We start from the raw sequence: 6796 nt of genomic DNA, 5'->3' as shown, positions 1-6796 counted from the left end.
AAAACGAGTCCAAACGCCTCGAGCGCGCGCGCGTGCGCGTCCTCTTGCTTCACCAGACGACTCCCCCAGAGACCTCTCCCCTCCCTCCCCTCCCCTCCCCTCCTGTGGTTCATCTCCCAGCCTCGGCACAAAAGGCTCTTACCCGGTTCGAAGGCGCGCGGGAAGGGAAGGCTAAAGGGAGAATCGCCCACTCGGGCGCTAGAAGCCCGCCCGCGCGCCCGCCCGGCCTCCGCGCCCAACCTGGCGACGCAGTTCCAGCCTCTTCCCTCAGACGCGCTCACGAAACCGTCCGAGCCCGGGGTTTCGATTGGGCAAGCCTGTCTGGCGTCTGAGAAGCGGCGGGCGTCGCGCCAGGCTGGTTCGGGTCCCCGGCAGGGCAAGGTTCGGCAAGCGGACCCCCGGCGAAGCAGCGCCGAAGCTACTGCGGGCTGGACCGGCGGGCGCAACCTAGTGGTCGCAGAGCCGGTTACATGGGTCGCGCCGTCTCCTCCGGCTGCGCCTCTGCAATTGGTATTGTATCTTTCGGTTTTCACAGTGGGTCGCCGTGTGAGCCTGTCTGCAGTAGTAGAAAAGAGCAAGAGTCCAGGAGCACCTGAAAGACTAGCAAAAATATTTTCTGGCAGGGTAGGAGCTTTCGTGAGCCACAGCAGAGCTCATTCATTTCTTTCTTCCCACTCCCATACCGCTATTGCCCAGATGCAGAGTCTAAGGTGAGTGCCAAAGAGGCTGGCAGCTGGCACCTCTGGCGCTTTCTTTGGAGCCAGCTGGTGTAAGAAACTGCTTTTTGGATTCAGCCAGGCAGTACCATAAAAGAAAGCAATGACCTCCTGCCACCTGGGGCCACCCTCCAAGGCAAGCTCCAGAGCTGCTGGCAGCCAGCAACCCCACCAGTGGTGGAACAAGAGGCAGTGCAAAATATCTTCAGTCATCAAGTGAGCTATGACTCACTAAAGCTTATGCTTTGTTAGGGCACTTTCACACAGCCCAAATAATGCACTTTCAATCCGCCAGAGGTGCCAGCTGCCAGCCTCTTTGGCACTCACCTTAGACTCTGCATCTGGGCAATAGTGGTATGGGAGTGGGAAGAAAGAAATGAATGAGCTCTGCAGATCAACTCAACCCGTTACACAATATCAACCTAAATCATCCCCATCCCACAAGCCCCAGTAGCATGTCAATGCCTTCGTAGACCGTGTGTCCTAAGCAGGTGCTTGGTTTGCAACCACAACCCTTCTGGAGCGGCGGTATGAGAGGGGGCAAGGGACCCCTCCCAGGCCAGACTGTGTCCATTATCCAAGGTGAGCCTGAGATGCTCTGGCAGCTAGGACCTCTGGCCTGCGACAGAATAGAAGTTGGCAGGAAAATGTTGGAAAATCTGCCCTTCTAGGACAGTGTCACTTGCCTGCACATTGAGAGGGGGAACTGACCACAGAGTCAGATAGATAGACAGGACAGGGGGAGGTAATCTCTAGTTACACCTTGCCCTCATTTCCTGCCCCTTTGATGTTTAGAGGATGTATTGTCGGGGAAACTTCCCCTCTCTCTCTCTCTTTCCCTTTGCCCATCATCCAAGCAAGATTAGAGCCTGGCACTCCGTGCGTCCAGGCCTTCCCACCCCAAAGATGCAGTGGAAGGCAGATACCCCTTTATACCTACAGAATTAGCAAGTTAGATCAGGATAGGGGACCCTTGTTTGTCCTTTCCTATCCAGTGTGTATTTCAACAATAAATGTACTTTAGTCTGATTAGAGAAAACGGCTGATGCTCTTTTTATTTTCACACACGCACGCACGTGTAGCTTCTGCTGCTGCTAAGCTTAAGGCACTCTGCTAAACAATAAAACAGTCTTCAACTGTGTCCTGAGCATCAAAAGTGGGGAGGCCAGGCGCACCTCCCTGGAGAGGTTGTTGCATAATTGAAAAGGCCCTCTCTCGTGTACCCACCAAATGAGCTTCTTTGATTGATGGGACAGCCAGGAGGGCCTCTCACCGTGATCTTAATTCCCAGACCAGAACATATGTTTTCATTTCTCTGTGGTTTTAAGATGTTTGTTCTTTTCAAGTGCCTATATTTGTTTACATAGAAAGTAGTTTGAATTATTAATACACTAACCCTTCACTTGTTTTCTGTATAGACATTTTTGTGATTGGTTTGAAATTGTTTAAAAAGTTGTCTTCTCCTGTGCTAGCACCAACTGAGAGTAAGATGAGCCTCAGAAGTGTGACCCCACACACACACACCCTTAGAGACTATGGTGCCCCAGCAGCTGTTTGGGTCACTTGGGCTGTGAACTGGTTCTGGTTGTCATTTTCTGAGTTGTTCAGACAGAGCCTCCTTTGGAAACTGTGCTGAAGGTTAGGAGAGAAATGTTTTAATGTTAATAATAACTTGATATGTCACAACTGCATGACCCCAGTGGCTTCGACACACTGTTGCTGCTGCCTCTCCCTCTATGGCAATGAAACATCCAGCAGACAGTTATGTGGAAACTATAACTGCAGGGCAGATTCTTCACAACAGCTGCCCAGTGCTCTTCCTTACCTAGAAGAAGAAGAAGAGTTGGTTTTTGTATGCCGACTTTCTCTGCCACTTAAGGCAGAATCAAACCAGCTTACAATCACCTTCCCCTCTCCACAACAGACACCCTGTGAGGTAGGTGGGGCTGAGAGAGAGAGTGACTTGCCCAAGATCACCCAGCTGGCTTCATGTGTAGGAGTGGGGAAACCAACCCGGTTCACCAGATTAGCCTCCGCAGCTCATGCGGAGGAGTGGGGAATCAGACCCGGTTCTCCAGATCAGAGTCCACCACTCCAAACCACTGCTCTTAACCACTACACCACGCTGGCTCTCCTTAGCTTATCATGCCTCTCTAACTCTTTCATCTGATGCTGGGAGAAGTGCCTCACAGCTGCCGCCTCCTTGCATCAGACTACCCATCTGTGCAGCACTGGGCTACCGACCTCCAGATGGAGCCTGGAATTTTTCTGGAATTACAAGTGCTCCAGACTACCTGTATTCATTGGCCTGGAGGAAATGGTAGCGTCAAAGGGTGGACTCCATGGCATCACAACCCAGCTGAACTGCCTCCCCTCACCAAACTCCACCCTCCCCAGGCTAGGGTTGCCAACCTCCAGGTACTGCTGGAGAAAGGAGGCACTAGGTACTTATACGGGAATCAGAAACAAAATAAAGTACCAAACAACGACTAGAATGCAAACACAGATTTAGTGCAATTTTCGTGCAAGTAAGACATCAGTGCAGAAAGTGAAACAATGACAAACATCACAATACAATTCTAGAATATATTGCTCCCAACGGAGTCTTCAATGAGAACGTCTAGTACTCTTTACAATGGTCCCAAGGACTTCATATAAGTCCTGTTCTGCTTTTTGCTTCTTATATGAAGTCCTTGGGACCATTGTAAAGAGTACTAGACGTTCTCATTGAAGATTCCGTTGGGAGCAATATATTCTAGAATTGTATTGTGATGTTTGTCATTGTTTCACTTTCTGCACTGATGTCTTACTTGCACGAAAATTGCACTAAATCTGTGTTTGCATTCTAGTCGTTGTTTGGTACTTTATTTTGTTTCTGATTCTCTAACCTCCAGGTACTAGCTGGAGATCTCCCACTATTACAACTGATCTCCAGTCGACATAAATCAGTTCACCTAGAGAAAATGGCCGCTTTGGCAATTAGACTCTATGGCATTGAAGTCCCTCCCCAAACGCCACCCTCCTCAGGCTCTGCCCCAAAAACCTCCTACCTGTGGCAAAGCTACCTGGCAACCCTACCCCAGGCACCATCCCAAATCTCCCGGAATTTCCCAAGCAGGAACTGGCAACCATGGCTGTGCATATGTCAGCAAGACACCCACTCTTTTAAGCTATAGGAAACATTGTCAGGCAGAACTGTTTAAAAGGGCATGTGTTGTGTTGTGTATTTCCTGGAAGCGGCTGGTATATTTTGCTTGTATTGTTCCTTCACTAGTATAGTTAACCATAATGAATCCTTAATTGATAAACGGTGGGCAAAAAAAAAAAATCTTAAATGATTTCTGAACAAGCAGGGAGGGTAGGAAGATTGGACAGCAGTGGTATCAGCAGAGCAGCTAGCTAAGTATGGCTAGAGCATATAAATGTTTGTTTTGCCAATATGCTACAGCCACATATGTATGAGAAAGAGCTTTCAAATGACATTCTCAGCTCTGTTACTGTCCTGATTCTGTACACTCTTCGAAAGGAGGAGGAATGCCTCATTGCTGTCTTCCACCTAAAATATTTACATTTAAAAATAAAATCCCTGTCAGGGCTTCCTTTTAAAGAGACTGGTTTTGTAATTGGCTAAGAGTGCAATCCTATGCAAAGTTGCTCCAATCTAAGTCCTTGAAATGCATGGCACATTTTGCAGTCATACGCTAAGCAAGTATTCATTATGTAGGGAGAATCTTATAACTATTAATTGCATAATAGAAAAAGCGGGGAACAGTACAGAAGCAGCGCTTGTACAAATCCCAGACCACCTGAATTGCGTGAACTGGCCAACGCATGGAATCTCCATGCATATACTTCCTCCCACACAAATAAGTATGTATTATTTACCAATAGGGTTGCCAACCTCTAGGTACTAGCTGGAGATCTGCTATTACAACTGATCTTCAGCCAATAGAGATCAGTTCACCTGGAGAAAATGGCCGCTTTGGCAATTGGACTCTATGGCATTGAAGTCCTTACCCTCCACAATCCCCACCCTCCTCAGGCTCCACCCCCCAAAACCTCCCACCAGTGGCAAAGAGGGACCTGGCAACCCTATTTATCAAGGTGACTAAAGCACTTTCCACTGCAAACACTGGTCAGAAGCCATACTGGAAATATTTCAAGTAATTTAACTCATAGACCTTAGCCACTATTGTGTGCTCCAGAGCCTTGCCCAAGGAAGGTAAATTTGAGATTTACCAATTGCTGTTAAAATGTGTAAAATGTAAAAGGGGTCCCCAACCTTTTTGAGCCTGTGGGCACCCTTGGAATTCTGCCACGGCATGTTGGCTGCTGCCAAAAAATGGCTGCTGCAGAAGGTGGAGCCAGCCACAAAAAGGCTGCTGCAGCTTACATTCCGTTGCACACAGTGAAGATCCTGTTGCTGTGGTGGTAGTTATTGGCAGAACAACATCACAGCCAATCAATCAGAAGCCTTGCTGGGCAAAAAAGCCATTGGTCCCACCCACTTTGTAATAATGACAGGAAAAGTGTTGGTGACTGCAAAACCACATACCCATAACTTCTTCCCAGTGTCCCAAAACAACATGTTGGTCTGAGCTCTTCTTATGAGACTGGTCTTCTTGTTTGTCATGTGTGTCAGTCTTCATGCTTGGTCAAACAATCAGCAGTACATTCTAGGGCTTTCCCATGATGAGATTTAGGCTAGGGTTCAAGGGAAGGTACTCTTGAGTAACATGATTGAGCATGCCAACAGTTGGGGGGGATCTTTCCCCCTTTTTTGTGAAACCCAGTCCTGTGCTATCTGATTCTCATAACATCTCAGCAGTTGCTTAGCTTAGCTTAGCTGGCAAAGTTAATATTCCAGTTGACACACCAGTTTCTTGAGCTGAATGCACAGATTTTCCCAAAGCCTTTGGAACAATCACACAAAATAAGATTTAAAAACCCAGCAATCTATGTTTCTTCTCTTCCCATAGTATCATAGTCAAACATAATTGAGGTTATCTAGTCGGAGGGTTCTTCTGTTGCAGAAATCTATTTGGATAAGCTTTGGGCAACTTGTCCCCCTTAACGAAAGATTTTTTGCAATACTAGGAGGTGCTATCCCAGTGTTTACAGCTGTTTACTTGCGGCTAGATGTTCTTCATGAACTGTACAGCAATCACTTGGTACTGTATCGCTGCATTGGAAAATAATTTCCAATGGCGGACTATACAGAGTCAGGGTCTGAAATCCATATTGTTTGAAGATGGAGGCTGTAACTGTGCCAATACGAGACCAAAAAGGTACCAGATAAACAACACTGATGCAAGGGTATATAATTTCCAGGAGTGTGATAGAGAAGGAGGTGTGCTTCCCATACTGCTACCACCCAACTTCAGAATGTGTGGCAATGGCAAGGGTACGGGAGGGTTGCCCGCCTGCACATCCCACCAGCTCTGGGCGGCGGCAGCACAAGTAACCAGAACGTGTTCATCCCTACTCATGCCACCCTGGTTCTACTGAGCTGCAGAATGTCTCTGGCAGGTGATGACAAGTCATGCCAGTTGCTGCCTCCATTTTGGTGCCCCCTGCTGATCAGGCAACAATGCAAGTGACTACTTCCTTTGCTTGGGTGGTGAACTCGCCCTGTGGAACCTATCTGGGGTTGGGAGATATGTAGGGCTGTTGGGAAAAAAATCGGTAAAATTCGGATTCGGCAAAATTCAGCCCGTTTGGATTCGGGAAATGCCGAAGTCCGAACTCACCCACTTCGGATCCGTGAAATTTGGCGCCTAGTTTGAGTTCGGGGGAAAATTATGCCAAATAAACTCATTAAAAACGCATTCACACCTTTCCGCAGCTCCGGGGAGGCATTTTTGGAGGTAGAGGTCTCAAACTTGCAGGGTATCTTGAGTGGACGGTTCTTGCAAGAATCCCCAAGTTTTGTAAAGATAGGGTCAGGGGGTCCCGAGATATGGGGCCCGGAAGAGGTTGCCCCCCAAAAAATCGCCCACAGGAATAAAGCCACTTAAAGCACACTGGCGCTTTTCTGCGGCTCCGGGGGGGGGGGCATTTTGGGGGTAGAGGTTTCAAAC

This window comes from Euleptes europaea, chromosome 8, assembly GCF_029931775.1.
Source record: "Euleptes europaea isolate rEulEur1 chromosome 8, rEulEur1.hap1, whole genome shotgun sequence".
Classification (NCBI taxonomy): domain Eukaryota; kingdom Metazoa; phylum Chordata; class Lepidosauria; order Squamata; family Sphaerodactylidae; genus Euleptes; species Euleptes europaea.
The sequence above is the reverse complement of the archived record's forward strand: the minus strand, read 5'-3'. Positions refer to the sequence as shown.